General features: G+C 46.2%; 1 protein-coding gene and 1 long non-coding RNA gene across 3 annotated transcripts in view; one reads left to right on the top strand and one right to left on the bottom strand.

The window, feature by feature from the left end:
* LATS2 (large tumor suppressor kinase 2) overlaps window positions 1-2,085 on the bottom strand; it is a 51,488-nt gene extending 49,403 nt beyond the window's left edge. The window contains exon 1 of one of the 2 annotated variants that reach the window (XM_049822796.1): window positions 1,874-2,085. The gene's annotated coding sequence lies outside the window, so the exon portion shown is untranslated. The remainder of the gene's footprint in view (window positions 1-1,873) is intronic. The other variant, XM_049822797.1, reaches the window with a different exon arrangement.
* The window catches only part of LOC126048201 (uncharacterized), a 566,030-nt gene that overhangs the window by 444,497 nt on the left and 103,238 nt on the right, over window positions 1-18,295 (top strand). The gene's annotated exons all lie outside the window — the stretch shown is intronic.

Here is an 18,295-nt window from a genome sequence, read left to right as displayed (position 1 = left end):
CGCTTTTTAAAATATTCCTGTGATTTGCATTTTTAGCAAAAAATAAAAGGGTTGTATGCTTTAAGAGATATGTAGTGTGTCTAATTCTGTCTCCGCATTTCTGACTGTACATCTGGATTTGGATAACTCCAAATCCTTCTAATCTGCACCTTGCCTACAGCATGAATGTATCAATAGCCTTCCTGCCATCACGAGAAACGATTTTTCAGAATTATTTTTGAGCTTCAAGCCATTCTGACTAAACAATCGTAAGGCTTTTTTCCCAAATGTTAGACATTCTGCACTAATTAGAAGCTTGTTCATTATCCTGAAGATACAATCAAATAAGCGCAGCATTACTTTAATTGCATCAAGTTAGAAAAAATTTTTAATAACAGATTATTCTTCTTCATTTGAGAAATACCAATAGCTGCTCTGGCAGCAAACAACCAACCACACTGAAATTATATGCTGATGTCTGTTGTCCCAGCAGCACTAGCTATTCACTCTCGTTTCTTCATTCACCAACAGGCTGCATGTGCTACTACTGTCTCTGTGGAGCGAGGACACAGGCGAGAAACTAAAGCTCAGTTGTGTTTCAAGAGCTAAGTCCCAAACCCTGAGATGGAGAGCTGCTTTCCTATCTATAACTGTGCAGGCGCTGTAGTGAGCTGAGCTAGCGATCACTGCAGAAGGAAGGAATAAAGTTTTACGAAACTGCTACAACTGCCTTCCCTCTCTCAATTTACAGGTATTGCTTCGGTGTTTTTGGATCACAAATTCACAGAAGCAGGGACCATCCACTTTGTACTGGAGGTCTAAGGCTGTCAAGGGGGCGGGGAAGGGGAGCATTTCAGGAATTTCATTATTATACGAACCGTGCTCCCCTTTATCAGTGAGCACACGGTGTAAGTGAAAAGAACTGAAGTGAGGATCTTCCCCCCAAATCATTCCTTCTCTCCTTCTTCCTACTAACAAAACCGTCCCAAAGTAACTCTGTGCCTGCATCCCACTGCCAACCATAAGCACTGGCCCAATCCAGTGCTGTGGGAAACAGCTCACCTTCCCCATCCACAGCAGACCAGCTGTAACGGACCGCAGAGCCTGGACACTCCAAATAAGCTTTTTTTTTTTTTTTTTTTTTTTTTTTTGCGTCATTTGCGCGAGTGCCTTTGCCGGGGAAGGGGGTATTTCAACACGCCCGCCACTCACGAGGCAGGAGAGAGGGTGGCGAAGTGCTGAATTTTGGCAGTGACCTTCAGCTGACTGCGAACAACAGGGCCCCCCCTGCAGCCGGACGGGACCTGGCGGGCTCTGGGTGCCCCCGCTCGGCTGCCCCCGGCCCTCGCCTCCACAGACACCCCCCCCACGGCGGGCTCCGGCCCAGCCTCGCCGCCTCCAACCCCCGTGCCGGCCGGGAATACCCCCGGGGAACGCGGGCGCCCCAACCCCTTCTCCCCCAGCCCCAAGCCCGCTCCTTTCGCAGGCAGAAAGCTCCCAAAATAAACTCCGGCCGTTTAGCAGCAGCTCTCCGGCCTGCTGGGGCAGCCCGCCGAGCCGGTCCCCACGGCGGAGGGGAGCCGGGCGGACCGGCCTGGGGCAGAGGCCTTAGGCGGGCGGGACCCCCCCCCCCCCCGCCCCGCCAGGGCTGGGCTGTCACTCGGGTGTCCGGAAAATGTCGGAGGGTGCGGGCAGAGCGCCGAGGCTGCCGCCGGGAGGGGGGCACACACACATACACACACGGGACGCTCACTCCCGCTTCAAGAACCGACCCGCCTTCGCGCCCCCACACGACTTTCCCCCCAGGGCACAGCAGTTTGGGGGGGGGGGGGGGGGGAGGGAAGAAGCTCTCACACCCGCGGTCGTGGCGAAACCGCCGCCCCTCTTCGCTCACCTCCTCGGGGCGCCCAGCGCCGCCGCTCGCCTTACCGGGCTGGGTGAGTGGGGGTGGGGGGAAACCGTCACGGAACGGCTCAACGGCGGCGGCGGCGACCCCGACGGCGCGGGCCGGTCTCCATCTTCCCCCTTGGCCGTCCCGGGCGCCGAGTGCGGGGCGCAGTCGGGACATTCGCTACATTGTTGGCATTCCATTCGCGTCACGTGACCCGCGGCGCCCGCGTCATTCCACTCCCCCCCCCCCCCCCCCCCCCCGCCGCCGCCGCCGCCGCCCCTCCCGGCGCATACCAGCGGGGGGAGGGGCCTCGAGGTCGGCAGGGCGGGAAGGGCCGTTAAGGGTTGTCGCACCCTGAGGGGACCGGAGGGCGGAGGGGAGGTTGGGGGGGGGGGCGGCCTTCTCTCCGCCCTCCGGTCCCCTCAGGGTGCCCTTCCTTAGGTTTACAGAGAGCTTGTGACGCCCTTTCCCCTCACAAAAAAAACCCAACAAAACAAACCACCCCGCCCCACAAACAGCCCCTTGCTGGGTCTTGCGGGAGAGGGGTGGCTGAGGGGGTGAGGGAATGGCGTTGCCTCCGCTTGATGAGGTGAAAAAGGTTGAGGTAGGCAGCTTGGAGGTGCCCGTCGGCCCCAAACTCATTTTAGGTGTGTGTTTCGTGACGATAATATTTTATTACTATTCCTTCCACGCTGAACTAAAACTACACGCACACGAGAAGTGGCAGGACTGTCGATGCTTATCTGGGCTTTTCTTTTGGTTTCTGGTTTGGATTGGGTTGTTTGGGGTTTTTTTTTGGGGGGGGGGTGTTACTTATTTTTTGTGCTTTTTATCGTGTCAGCGGCGCTATGAGGTGCTGGAGGAGGGCAGCCAGGGAATTCACATCTGGATCAAAAATGCAGGCTCAAGCTGCAAAGGGTTTTTGGATGCAAAGCTTGTGTTTGACCTCATTATGGATGGAGCTGCCTGGATCTCAGCCTGTTTTTCTTGAAAGCAGAAATATTCTGATTTTAGATATCTCTATGGTCTACTTTAATAAAGACAATTATCAATGAGAAATAATCCCCACACACCCAAATACAGCAATGTTTGGAAGTGGGAGGCTGGCTCTGACCCCTCAGCATGACAGATACACACACTAGCCATAACGAGGGTATACTAATACAGAGTAAGAACAAAAGAAAGTAAGCTTTCCTATATATATTCATATATATATATATGCGTATATCTTTAGATCATTAACATGGAGGAAGCCTGCAGTCCTGAAATAATACTTTAAAATTCTTGAAGTTTTGTTGCAAAACAGAGAGGTGCTCGTCGTAGAGGCGCTCTGTTTGGCAGGGAAAATGTCAGTCTTGCAGATGCTTAAGACACATGGTTATCTTTACTCATGCGACTAGTCCCAGTGTCTTCAACAGGACCGAGAGCACATATAAAGAGAAATCTATGCATAACTGTCTTTCCAGAATGGGAGCTATATTTACAGCCTTTTCCAAGCCATGGGGACTATTTTTGTAAGTAATATTACTCATGGACAGTCCTATCTAAGGATATTTATCTGAGCTTGTTTATCATGATTCTTTTTTTTAAAAAAAAAAAAAAAAAAAGCCTTCCATGCAGACTGTCAATAGTGCTTATAAATGATGCTGGTTTGGGAGGAGAAGTGACTGCCAATAGAGTGCTACATTTCATGAGAAAAATGCAGCCTGGTGCACAGAAATTGTTTAGCGTCTCATCTGAGGGCAGCCAGTTACTGTATATAAATTACTGTCGGAATTTCAATAGTGTCATTGGCTGGAATATATTGCAGGGGGGAGGAAACCTCTGACTCTGGGGAGCTAAAGAAACCCATTAGGTTCAGAGCAGATTCCAACGCCGGCAGAATATTGCAGGGTAACGTGGTTCATTTTGCAATCTTCAAATACCTGCAAAACTGAAGTAAATTTTAAACGATATGACAGATGCAGCATGGCTTCATTTTCTGAATTACTGCTGTGCTTAACCGATGAAGCATAGCAACATGATTGCCCAAACCAGAGATTGCTCAATGGCTTGAGACCTTTTCCCAACAAAGTTCAGGCTGGTTTAAAGGAACAGCATCAAGATAAAAATTGCTTACTCTGTGCTGATACACTCTTTCGTAAGATTTGGTTGTCATCCACATTCTTAAATCTAGGTAAAAGAGATATTTTCATTTATTTTTCTCCTTTGGAACCGTTTGTTTTCTTTTTGCATTCCAATCCATCTGGGAATGGGACTCAGCTGCATTATTTCACCTCCTGGTTCCAGCCAGCTGCACCTTCTGAATTTCATGCATTTGCACAGGGTTGCTGGGTTTGAGTTCCCACCAGCAGAGCAGCAGGTACAGGTGAGATGGGTTGCATCTGCTCTCTAGAAAGTACCTGTATTCGGCTGGTCTGCCACAGATGAGGAGACTCCGTGGACTGTTTCTGCTTTTAGCCTTTAGAAACCCAAACTGTTAGAAATCACGTTCCTCAAAAATAATAAGGTAATTGAAATCAGTTGGGTTGTGGCATTATATAACAACTTGGTTAAAACATGATTTGATCTGTGTAAATTTTTTGGAGATTACAGTGTATCAGTCAAGTCTTTCCTCCCAGCTATCTTCTCCACAGCAAAGTATCTACAGAAGGAAAGATGCTGCATAAAAAGAACAATACAATTTGTCTGTATGAGCAAATCCGTTCACAGACTAGACCAAGAGATAATAATCTACCATGACTAAGGGTCAGTGTGTTTATTCATGGCTCTGCTTCAGTGACTCTGCTGGATCTATGGTGATTACAGCACTCGCCTCCTGACTTGCCTGAGCAGCTGTCTGCCCTGCTGTGTGGGTACGGTGGGAGGGACCGTGGCTCCACCATTTCACGTTCTTTCTCCTTCCACCCACCTGTGACAGTGAGGGAAGCAGGAGCTCTGTGCAGTTCCATCCCCTCGCATCTAATGCTGTGAATCGCCTCGTCCCCTCCCTGTACTCCTGCTTCACTGTTTGCTGAGCCACAGTGTGACTCCTAAACTATTGTATTTGGAACCAATTACCAAATCGTGCTGCTAAAAATACTCCTAGCAACCAAATAATGGTGATGTGGGTGGATGAACTTTTTCTTTACACAGTACTGGTAGCCAGTAAAAGCTTGAACCCATTCAGAACTTGAAAAAGAAAGGTAAAGCAAGAATATCATCAGCAATATCTAGTCCTCTGCTAGTCTTTTTTTCAAAAAGAGGAACACACATGCATGTGAAATGATTATGAACATGTGAACATAGGTGTGTATGAGCATACAGACATAAAGAATTTGCTGACAGTGACATCCTTCACTAGGACGACATGTCTAGAACAAACAGCTGTGACACAAAATGAATGATGTGCAAGGAAAAAAGTCTTGGGTAAACATCACTGAAATGTTCTTGTTTTAATATATTGATTTTCTTTGCAGAATTATACTGGGGAATCATTCTTCCAAAATCACCAATGCAAAACCAGTTAGAAACAGGAGTTCTGAGTCTTCCAGGACAGTAACACAACCTATATGTGAATATAATGTATATCTTTAACCGTGATGCAAAATTACATTTGTGGCAGTCAAAGTTAGGCTCATCGCTTCAAAAATTGAGTGGGTGAAAAAATAAACTAACCGAATTCTAATTACGGTTTAGATATGCTTTTTTTTTTTGTCAGGACTATGCCTATGAGGATCTATCACAGCACCCTTTTCAGGCAGCAAAGGTATAGAGAACTTGAGGGCTGGTACTCCAGAAACACATTTGACTTCAGCACAAAGTAGGTGAAATAGGACAAATCTGACTGGGAACCTGCCTCAGCTTTGCAGAGAAAACATGAACCCAGGCTCACGTTAACTGGGTAAGGCATTCTGGATGCTCAAACTGCCTTTATAGCCCTCACACAGAAAGTTCAAAACTGAATTTCACAAGGACCCGTGTTCCTATGTACTCTGCCCCCAGCCCCACACTTCTTATCAATCATTGACTGCAGCTGGAGCCCAGGCAGCGCCTGAGAGGACTGCAGGAATGTCGGGACTTTGTGTGGAATTTCACCAGTGTGAGCCAGTTGTGCTCTCCATTTGGGAATGAATTGGCCAAATTTTCAAGTCCCTGCAATCAGCTTGATGGCATCACTTTGTTCAGATGCAACACAGATGGCTTTTGAACATCACAGCCAACTGATTCCAAAATTTTAGGAAAAGTTTTTAGGCATCCGTAGGCAGTGCTCTTGTGATCCTGGAGAAATTGAGAAGGGGGTAATGCAGGACACATGAAGCCCTGGCATCTGGTGAGGGCATCCAGCAACCATCAATCTGGCCTGTAATTATCTTTTCATCAAAGGCCTGGCACAGTAGCTGTTAGCATCTCCCAGCATAACAATACCCGCACCACAGCTCTGCCCTTCCTGCCGCAGACGCCCTGAATGATTCACCCTCCAGACAGAAAGAAAAGGTGTGGGAGGAACACCACCCGCATCCAAAGCCCTTGGCTTGGTGCAGAAAATGAGGGACTCTGGAACTGGCGAGGAGAAGGGTAGCTTCCCAAAATGCCTGTGTGGGGAGCAAAAAAAAAATTGAGGGAGCCGTGACAAACCCCTACCCTGAGGGAACAAATGAAGCACTTTTCTTCTCCAGTACTCTGGAGAAGGAAATACAAAGGAATTCCCGGAGTCAGTGGTACGGAGGCGAGGCTTTGGGACTAGGAAGCCCCTAAAGGAGTGCAGGACGGGAAAGCAGCACCAGAGCACATGGGGTGGAATAAGCCGCATGTGCAGCCTATGGAGACTACAAACTGCCCTCTGCCCCGCGCGCGCACACACACACGTCAATGCAAGGGCGTTTTGCAACCGTAAGAGACCATCCGAGGCTTCAGAAGGGTGATACTCCACTAAACCGTTTCCTGTTGATTTGGAGGAGGGGGTGGTAGGCAGGTCTGTTGAGCCAAAGACCACCTAGATCAGCTTTTGTCCATTCCCTGTCTCGCTTTGGGACTGTCAGCAAACCATTTCACTTGTCCACCTCAGCTTCCCTCTCTGTAAGGAAAGAGGAATGACTCCCACATCTTGGAAAGACTAGGAAATCTCTGGATGAATAGTTCCTTCTGTTGAACTATTGTTACGTTAAATTGATGCCTCAAAGCCCAGTGTCATAATTTAGCGTTATTTTAAAAGAAAGCTGTGTTCATTTCTCTGATAATTTGCTGTACCTATTTAGGAGGCCTGGTATTAAAGTCCTGCGTAGCTCTTCCCGTAAGAAAATTATATATTTTTTAAAGTATCTATCAAATTTGCTTTTTGCATTAGACTGACATATCAATTTAAAAACTGTTGGCTGCTAAGGAATTTATGTATAAACAACACATATTTTGAAGTGAGTTTATCAAGGAAAGGATGTCTTTGATATGTTTCAACTGTTAACCTGAATCCAGTGTTTTGTTGTTTTCTGTTACCAACTTTGAGTGCAGAAGAAATCTCCTATTTCCTGTGATATATTTGGTTTATGGAAAATCTGAAGTCTGGAAAGCAGAAAAATGGTGTCTCATTTCACTGAGAATATAGAAATAAGTTATTGTGTCAGTATAAAAAGACACATGCTTTGTCCATTGAATAGCTCATACATAGGGGAAATCTGAGATTTTTTAGCTAAGACCCTGGAATAAGAGACAAAAATGACTCATGTGACAGGGACCGCAATCTACTCAAATGAAGCCCAAAACAACAGTGAACAAAACTTTCTTGAAAATGGGTACTTTCAGTTAGTTACCTGTTTGCAATTAATGCCTGGTCACTAAAGCTAAATGCCACATTCCCCAAAAGCACCACTAGAAACCTACCTACTAGCCACCTCACCAGAGACACCTGATTGATAATTGCCAATAAGGAGACAAAATGTCATAGAGATGCAGCAGTCACAGCAGGGGGATGCACACAACTCGCATCCTCAGGGTTAGTTAGGAACCCACCGTCCATTTGGCTGCAAACCAGACTGAGTCACAGGCATTTTACCACAATTACTCCTAACCCTTCTCAGAGCAAAAAACAAGACCATTTCAGAAAGCCTCAGGGTGTCCACATCTTAGAAACTTATCAAGATCCTTCTTGTCCTAAGGAAGGACAAGAAGGTATGGCTAGAGAGAATAAACATACTAACAAAGGATTTCAAGAGTGAGGGCTGTCAGTCCAGTATCCTTGGAAAATAAAACTAGACAGGGTATAAACATCTCAGCTTACAAACATGCAAATGGTTCTTTCCCAGCTAAAGGGTAGAATTGAGTCAGAAGTTAGCACTTTTAATAGGGTGCCTTATCAAAAGTGATACTTCAGAAAAGGACAAGAAATTGTCAGATTAGATATCACTTGAACACATTTTGGATTCCCAACATAATGTGTGGTTTGGGCTAGTTATGGGACTCGGAGGAAACCATTCCTCTTCTGAGATGTTGGATCTGCCAGAGTCTGTAAAAGCAGGGAAGTATAGTTGGAAGATTATCAAAAAAATAGTGACCATGGTAATGAGCTTTGGATCAGATCTTTCAACAAGACTTGGATCTTTCCCTGTAAGCCTTGTTATTAATGACTAAATCAGCTCAAAAGGAAAAAAACGCAACAACAACAAATTCCAACTGATTAAATTCTACGAGAAAACTGGACATGGAACAGGGTAAAGGAAGGGATGGGATAGAAAAATGGGCACTGGCATGTGTTCAGAAGTACTATTAATATGTATTCAGAGAAAATTAAAATAATAGTACAGATGGGCAAGGAAGTACAACCATGGATAGGAAGAAGACACATAGTGCAGAGGAAGAGCTCCAGACAGATTGCAGACTGACATCAGTAATGCACAAGGAAAAAAGGGTGAGCCAATAGAAAGCATGGAAGTCAAACCATAAGAGATTGAACTATGTGTTTTCATATACTCTAGATACACTGAATAAGGCCACAGTGGAAACAGGGATAGATGTCGGCTACAGACAGAAGTGGTGAGTTTTTAAAAAAATCTTTTTATACTTCTGTTTTTAAAAAGTATACTTTTGTATCAAAGACTGTGGGAAGTAGGTGACCGAAGTGACCATAAATTAAAAAAAAGAAACAGAAGTATGACCATGCTAACGCAAGGCAACCACATGTATGGAATAGGTACTAAATGAAAACATTCCAGAGAAGCGTGGGGCAAGTATCAGTTAGTCTTGCTATATGTGATGGTGCACGGGGAGGCTGCAATTGCTCTCAAAAAAAAAAAACAAAACGTAATAAGGGACCACCTCTTCAGAGCAGAGATTACATCTCTACAGATAAGATGGACAGAGAAGTTGAATGGAGAAACACAGCTAGGCTGCATTGAACGTTCACAAGGAACATGGCAATTCAACGGCAAAGACAGGACCCAAATCCTCATCTCCTGAACCACAATCAGCAACTAAATCACACTGTCAGTAAAGAAAAAGTTAAAAATGGGTGCAAAACATGAAAAGTCAGAGGGGATGTCCAACTTCTCGGTTCCAGGCTATTGCCCAGACACAAAGCTCTAGGGGAAACCTGTAAGACTTTGGTCTTGCCGTAGACTGTCTGCAGAAGTTCAGACCCTCGCCGCTTCGCCTCTCTTTGACACCCAGTAATTTTCCAGTGGTGCTGTAAGCCTGTTGCTGTGTCTCATTTTCCTAAATAAACTGGCTTTTCATGGTGACCGTGCCAATTGAGCCGGCCTTACGTTGGCATACCTGCCACATCTGCAAGACGGCACGGAGCAGCCCCGCAGCGCAGCGGGGCGAGGCGGCAGCCGCTGGGTCGCAGCATCTCCTGAGCTCAGAGCACAGTGGGGTTGCGGCACGCTCCTGTTCGAGGTCTGCCCACAGAGGTGGGACCTTCTCAGAGCTCCTGCTGAGCCCAGCACCCGGCCACCACATTTCTGGCGCTGTAAGAGGGCCTGAGAGCTGAGCAGTTGTGAGGGGCAGGGCTCCAGGGGAAGGCTCCCCTGTTTGGATTGCCTGCAGGAAGGAAGTGGGATAACATACAACTTGGCAAGGCATCTCAAAGCAGCTCCAGTCAACAAAGCACATGTATTTTCTTGGGGGAAGAGAGAAAGATACTGAGCACAGGCAAAACTACAGTCACACCTCTGTGTACTCTGGCAGCTGAGATCCTGTGTGCTTTGCGCTTGTTTGCATACCTCTATCAGCAAAGGACACCAGAAAACTGAGAGAAGGTATTTACTATTTTCTATGAGGTGAGTGACTTGCATGAATAAAATAACCTGGCCTGAATCCTATGGATCAGTTGGTATAATCACAAGCAGGATGGAAGGTGGGGTAACTATCGCCTGGCCTTTGCATTAGAAACAGAAAATTGCATGTTGGGACTTGTCATCCGTATGTGCCACATGTCCATTTGAAAGATAAAGTTTCATGGAAATCGTGTTCAGGATTACAGTCCCTGAAAAGCTGCTGGGGAAAATTCTGAGAGACCCTACGTAGGAGGCTGTGAAAAAACCCCAACTGTCCATGATGCTCTACTAGAATATCATCACAGAATAATATAGCATGAAAACAGCATCCAAACTGAAAGACTTTCCACTCTAAAAATGCTTCACCACCACATGTTCCCATTTGATGACTATCATTATCGCTGAGCGTCTCCTGGTCTTCCACACAGTCTTTCAACCTACATCTATTTTGAACTTTCTTCCCACACCAGTCACTGCTTTTAGCTCACTTCAGGAATACACACTTGCTTGTCTAAAAAGCTCCACAGCAGTCCTAAACATGCTTTCAATTTTTAGCTATTTTTTTTCAGTCTCTGCTGTCTGTTACCTTTGCATACTGTGCTAGAGCTCATAAAATCTCAACTCCGTGGTTAAAGAAAAAAGGCTCTGAATGTCAGGGGTAACTTTTATTCATCGCCAGTCACTAAAACTGCAGGCTGGGAAATATGTGATTTGCAAATAATTAAAATACAGAATTTGGTTATAATGAGAATCATCATTCTGAGTCTGTAACTTAACTGAGTAAAGTCTTCTATAAGTCTTAGAATGTGATAAACACATGAATAGTAATATTATTATACCGTGAATCTAAGTGAATAGAGACACAGAAGTCACAACAAATTGTTTTAAAGCAGCATCTTATGACAGCATGCAAAACACCTCAAGTGGCCCTTGCTTTTCTATCACCGTGACTACAAATCTTCTCTGTCCTCGGGCCACTTCTTGGTTCAGGTATTGTAATTTATTTACTGTTACTCTCCACACTCCTTTGTACTCCCTTTAGCCTAACAAAATCAGTCTAATTGCTCCTCCATCTCTTTTCCTCTTCTCATATAATCGCATATAACTCCAGATGCTCTAATGCTCTCTGCAATGGCAACCCCTTGGTGCGTATGCAGCAAGAGGGCAGGCTCAGGCTATGTCATGAATTTCTATGCACACCAGATCTGTTTAGCCATCCCCGGGGTACATAACGATATGGGTGTGCAAATCTAGAAGTTACTTTTTAAGAAGCCTTGTACAATGTTGTGAAATGCAAGCAAAGGCTGTGTGTGTGTGCAACGAGTGTTTTCTTGGCCACTTGGGATTTCACAGTTGTTGCTGTTGTTCGCTTTGTGTCCATTTGAAACATCATTGTAAATTCTCATCTCAGCAAACGAGAGGAGGTGTCTGCACAGCGTGGGTGACACCAAACATCAGTACTGGTGTAGCTGGAGCTGTTTGTCTGGTGGCCCCTGAAACATGGCACTGCTGATGGTTCCACCCTCCTCCCCAATGCACCTGATCATTTCTCCCTGCACCTCTCTGGTGGGGAAATGATTTTCTATTCTGTCCATGACTATCCAATTTCATATCCCTGTGGGTTTTTTAATTTCTTCTCCTGAAGTCCTTGCTGCTATTACATGTTCATTCTGCCTCAAATCGATGTTTTTCAATATAAAAGTATCAGTTCTCTTTAAATCTGCTTTCAGTACTTCCTCTATTTTTTCCTGGGTTTGGGGAGAGTTTTTTCTCTTCTTTCATTTTCTTTCATATAACCAGTCTCTCATTAAAGGCCTGATCTGAAGGTTTTGGTTTCTATCTCAGTATCTTCTTCTTGAAGTGGTCCTTGCTTTTCTATCACCATGACTACAATTCTTCTCTATGCTCTGGCCATTACCTGCTTCAGCTACTGTAATTCGCTGACATCTACTCTTCAGGCTCTTCTGTACTCGCTTTAGCCTAACCAAAAGGTTGTTAATCTACTTTCTCCTCCCCCACACTTGGAGGATACCATCTTGTCTCTTAATCTTGTCATTGGGTCTCTGCCTCCTCACTCTTCAGAGGTTTTTCTCTCCTTTTCCCGTTTTCTCTCTTGCTTCTTGTGTGCCTCCTGATCCTCTCCTGCCACAATACTTCTTGCCTCCTCTGTTCTGTAGCCTGCCTTTATTTTGGTAGCTGCATGAGTTGAAGTAATATCAATTTTACAGGGAGGAGAACTCGTGTACAGATTCCTTGACTCCTGAAGGTCACCTGTGAGGTTCATGGCAGATTAGGAAAGAAGCCTCAGTGTTTCTGAGTGGCATCCAGTCATTCAGCCCAGGACTCCTCCTCTCCAGATCTGCCCTTCAGACCTCCTGCCTTGAGATTCTTGGTCTCTGCAGGATCCATTTTTTCCCTTGAGACAATTGCCTCGTGATTTTTCTTGACCATGTTTGACTCTGAATTCTTTGGGAATGAGATTAGTGTTTTTGTATTTGCAAAGGACTCAGTTCACCTTTATAGTACCAATATAAAAGCTTACCCCATCGTAATTATAGTAGCCAGTGGCTTAGACATGCTGTACTGTACTCGGGGAGGAAGCAGACAGATTTCTGTGCGTCACACAGAGGAAAGCGACAGACTGTGTTTGCTCGCTAATTAAAACATTTCAGTGACTTTAGCTTGAGCAAGATAAAACTGCCTTGGATAGTGTAAATGTGCCTCAATTAAGGTTTCAGATAAGATCTCCTGCCAGAACCGAGAAGATGCCCTGGTAACAGTGACGGTCAGGGCAAAGTGCTGGCTCGGAAGCATGGGAACAGAAAGCACAACCCTGTCTGTTCCCTTACCTTCTGGAGCTACAGGGACAAATATTCTCAGAAAACTCTCTGTGTCTTAAAGGATGAAAAATCTCCATTGTTTTTCTGGATTTATTGTTGTAACAGGTTCAGAGGCCCTTGGCCCTCCGGCCACTAAATTAGCACAGCGCATTGGCTGGGGTAATGGTCACTTTTGTCATGAACCGGGAGAGTTCCCGTGGGGCCACAGTGTATTAATCCCATGTAGAACCCAACCCTCTCTTTGACTGTCTTTTTTTCATAATTATGCAACTGAGTAAAGTATGGATCAGCCTTGGCCCACATCATTATACCCCGTCTCACCAGAACTAGAGTCAGTGAATGAATATCAAGTACATTTATTAAGGTTGTACTTTTGTTTAATTATTTACCATGAAGGTGAAAAGTGCCAGAATGATCTATACTGACATTAGATCTCTGGTCATTGCCGGTCCATTCAGAGCCGGAGCAAGTTGCCTGAAGAGGCTGTGGAGCCTCCATCTGTGGAGATACGCAAAATCTGACTGGACATGGTCCTGGGCAACCTGCTCTATCGGTCCCTGCTTGAGCAGGGGTTTGCACTAGATCACCTCAAGAGGTCCCTTCCAACCTCAGATATTCTGCGATTCTGTGAGCTGGGCCCTACCAGGTTTGTATCATCACCTACATCCATATGCTCCTTCCAGACAGCAAAGGGAACTCCAACATGGGATGCAAAGCCCTTTGTCTGAAATCAAAGCAGAGTGGGGGGAGGAGGACCCCTATTCATCCTGTAATGAAAGTTCAGCTGGAGAATTGTTCTTTTCCTAACCTTATTCTCCTATTCACATTTTTGATGACTAACACTTGGGAACCCAGCGTACAACAGGCTGAATTTATTCATAGTCCGAGCATTATGAAAGCAACCTCTGAGGCAGTTTCCTCTCGCACTGCCACACCATTGAAGGCAGCCCTGACCTTCGGGGACCACCCTCGTCAGGAATGGAGGGTTATTCAGCCTGCATCCTGTTTGAGAACCACACGCCCCTCCTGAGCGGCTGGCTCACCGCTGGAGCGGGGGCCTGACCGTTTGTTTGAGAGCGTTCCCACTGTGGAGCAGCACTCCTGAAGTGACCGGTTGTGAGAGTGTGACCCACTCTTCCTGGTGCTGGGTCAGAACTGAGCTGCCTCTGGGTGTACGCAGCTAAAGCAAGACTGATCCCACAAACCGGCAGGCAGAGGTGTCAGCAACTTGGCTGGCATCATAAGGAAAACACACCCTTGGGGTATAGCCTTGCATATCATTTAACCTCAGCTGAATACATGTAGGAAGCAGTGATCTGGCTCCCTCTAATCCTTATTCAAGATAAGCCCTTTGAAGTCCATGTATGCTGCAGGCAGGGCCAGCTTGGCATTTTTGCCAAGTCGGTGAAACGTTTTGACAGCAACTGCTTTCCTTTTCCCCAAAACAACAACTGGCTCTTGTTCTGCTTATTTTAATCCTAAAAAAACCCTTTTATCACATTTCCGTCTTGCTCTGCATTACTATGAGAGAACACCATTGCCACCACAATTTCTCTCATGCGTGAATACAGAGACTCACTGCATACAAATCTCCCTTTTCTCAGCGCCCAGCCTCGACGGGTTGGGAGTAGTGTCTGTCCTGGATTTCGTGCTGTGGTCCCAGCAAGAGGCTGGAGAGTGAGAGCAGGTTGCAGAGCAGAGAACAGACTGTGCTTGCCATTCTTTGTGCTGGGGAGAGTCACACCAATCCTTCCTTACATGGAATCACAGCAATGTAGGGCTGGGAGAGATCTGGTTTAGGCTGTCCCTCTTTACTACGGCAGATTTTTGTGTAGTCTTAAAAACTCCAGTGCAAAAATTCCACTCATTTCTCCTTGGAAGCTTGGTCTAGAGTTTCATGTTGTGTTGGAGGCTTTGACTTGAGGCTAACCTGTGTCCAGATTTGCTAGGTGTTTTCCTTTTCTGCCTAGAAAAATTGCCTGCACAGATTTTTGAGGATTATCTGTACTGTAACTTGGATAGGAAGGCTACACGTGTGGAAAACCTGGACGTATCCCCAGGACCTGTGCTGACCTATTGTACAATCTGTGTGGCGGAAACCGGACCAGGAAGCACGATCTTATTCTATGGATGGGATGCGGTTGCTTGGTGAATACACAGTAAATTCACAGCGTCCCAAAAGTGTGGGATTTACTACATGTAAGCAACATATCTGATTACAGAATCAGAGAGGAACTACTGGATTTACTGCATCGGCACTGCAGAGCATGACAGAAGCAGGCAACATGCTGAAACTAGGATCCTGAAGACACACAACAGCAACTGTGTGATGCCCAGGGTATTAGACACCCACATGGCTGCAGTATCTTGGGTCCTGCTTCAAGTTGCGCTCATCCTTTGTGGCCTGGCCCAGCCCTCCTGGGCCTCTACCTTCTCATTCTTCCCCAATTAACCCCCCCCCCCCCCCCAATACTAGGCTCACTAAGTGAACATATATTTTGGGGCAGAAGCACAGGAGCCCTATGCTGGCTGCAGGGCATGACACACTCACGCTTATCTCAAGCATCCTGCGGTGCTGCTGCCCTGTGCCCTGCTGCAGCCCCGGTGCTGCACCGCAGGTGCGGGGTGGAAGAGCACTGGGGTGAAGAGTGGGGGAAATCAAAAGGTACCAAGGGAGATATGCAGAAGAAATGCTTAATTTTGGGGACCAATACTTCCCTCCTTGTCTTCCACCACTCCTCACAGTCAAGCTTTTACACCAACGCACAGCTGTTCGTGTGACCACAGGGTGACCTAGAAAAAGGGGGATTCCACACTAAATAATGTTTTGGGTTTTGCTTGGGTTATTTTTACTTCAGCCAACAAGCAGTTGTGCTGGTCTCACTGAAGCTGCCATTTGACTGTCTCTGAGTAGAAGTGAGCAGCAGGGCCAAATGTGCCTTAGACTGGTGCTGTGCCGAAGACCATGGCCGGGGTGGCACAGTAGCAGCAGGGATGCCTGTCCAGCTTCATCATTCCCCCTCCGCCACATCCCCTTCCCCTTGTCATCCTCTCCACTCTGCTTGGGTATGTTGTGCAGTGCCATGGGTGGCTGTTCGGTGAACTGTCCCTGGGGAACTGATCCAGGTGAAAAAGAATCCATTAGAATAAAACCAAAAGAAACCATTTTCAGTGCCATCTCTTTCTCAGTGGGGTCCACTGCATGGGTGGAGAGGAGGAACCAGCCAGGGGACAGCTTGGTTCACCCTGCACTGCTGCCAAAGAAAGCCCCCCACGACCCCCAGCCCTTGTCACGCGAAGCTACAGCCTGAACACAGGCAGTTTCCTCATGCCTACGTTAACCATATTCTTGTATTTTGTTTCTCAACACAATCTTCCATTCTGAAGGGAAGGGTGGTAATTTTTCTTGAAAATTCACATTGTTTTGTTAGCAAATAAACTCATGTTTGACACAACATCCGCCATGTCTGCCAGATCGGCAGGGTTTTCTTTCTTTTCTCTGGCTCTTTTCCTCCTTGTTTTTTTTTTTCCCTTCCAGTATTCTCTTAATTTAGACTGGACCCTCCTGTGACAGCAAATCAGCAACTTGCTTTGGGCAAAACAATTTGTACACTAGATTTATTGTCTTCCTGCTTGGATGTCCATCTTGTAATGTCTTCCGCATCCAAGCCCATCCAAGTTTCTTTCTCTCTTTTTTCCTCTTTACTTTGAGCTTAGTGTTTTGAAGGAAGTTGATCAAACTGAGCATTCTTGTGAATTTGAGCTTGGTTGCCAAGAATGTAAGTGATTCATCTCCGTGTAAGGAAAAGTGCTGGCAATAAAACATTCCCCATTCCCCTTTTTTTACATGCAAAATACTGTTACTGCTCAAAACAAGCAAGTCTTTTTACTCAGAACAAAGTGTTACGCTATTAATTGCATGACAACTAGAATTCTTAAAATACCTTTAAGCTCTATTCTTAGAAGAAGGAAATATTACCAGCAGAGGCCTTGAAAGCAATGAGATGTAAATTACAAGCACTAGTAAAGCACAATGAAATGGTACCTTGCCTCATATCCTTCATATTGTTACCTTACCCTCAGCAGGACCAAATTCCAGCAGTTTTTCCTTTGTGCTTTGTGCCGCGGATATTTTAAAAACCCTTCAGGGAAATGCAAAATAATTTCAGGGGGGAAACGTGTTATTTACTTGAATGAGGACAGTGCAAGAACTGAATGGTCTATTCAGTGAGGGGAGTTTAACGTCCCAGTTTGTCCCCTATGGTGGTGCTGGTGTGGCAGGACAGGCACACGCCTCGGCGCCATTTAGCAAACTCCGGGGACCTGCCACAGCCACGTTCCCCACGCACAGACACCCCGCCTGCGCCGTGTCTGTCTCACCCCTCTTCTGCTACGGTGCTCCAGCAAGCGAAGGTTTTCGCACGTCCGTCAAGCAGAGAGCCTGGCGTTCTGCACGCTCCTTCCCAAGAAGTCAGAGGGCTTGTTTATACTTTGACAGCAAAAAAAAGGTAGTTTGGGATTAAATATGTATTGTTATGGTCAGGAAAGCAGGATTCATCTTTTCTGGGAATCTTCTTTGAAAAGCTATGATGAGTAAAAGACTGCATTGCTGTTTGTCATAGCTTTGGCTTTGCTCCTGGCTGGGCCAGGAAATAGCGCACACAAAGTATAATTTCCCACATTTCAGCAGTGTCCCCACAGCCTTGCTCATGCTCAGTCAGTGACACACAGGTAGGACTAATAACACTTGCACCTGACATTTTTTAAACCTGCCAAGGACCAGCTGCTTTCAAGTGCCTTTTACCATCTATTATCTCTGCCAGCTAGTCTCCAATAAAGCCACTCACAGCCCTGATCCTGATGGCTGGGATGATGGGATTTCTGTCCCAGCGAGAAGCCAGGACTCGTTCAAGCAGCCCGAAGAAACTGTAAAATCTCCTGCAGTTCGGCTGTCAGCATCCAGCGTGTGCAGAGCTAAAGGAGCTGTACAGCTCAGATCCTGCAGAGAACAGGAGGAGGATAAACTTCAGAGCCCCCAGAAGCAGGTGCACAGCCCATTCTTGGTGGCCTTCCCCCACTGACACCACCAAAAATTACCAACTTCAGATTCTCAAAGAATGTAGGATGAAAAAGTGTTCATCCAAATCCAGGCATCCCTGAGAGCAAATGGAGCAAGAACTCCGTGACTGACCAAAGGTTTCCTCTCCTGTCTAAACATAATGAAAAATGTGTAATGCCTTTGTACACCAAATCATTTGCTTCTGCTGGCCATAATTCAAAGAAGAACTACAGCTATGTTTCAAGGCCAGGTTGGATGGGGCTTTGAGCAGCCTGGTCTA

The sequence above is a fragment of the Accipiter gentilis genome, chromosome 19 (assembly GCF_929443795.1).
Source record: "Accipiter gentilis chromosome 19, bAccGen1.1, whole genome shotgun sequence".
Classification (NCBI taxonomy): Eukaryota; Metazoa; Chordata; class Aves; order Accipitriformes; family Accipitridae; genus Astur; species Astur gentilis.
The sequence above is the reverse complement of the archived record's forward strand: the minus strand, read 5'-3'. Positions and strand labels throughout refer to the sequence as shown.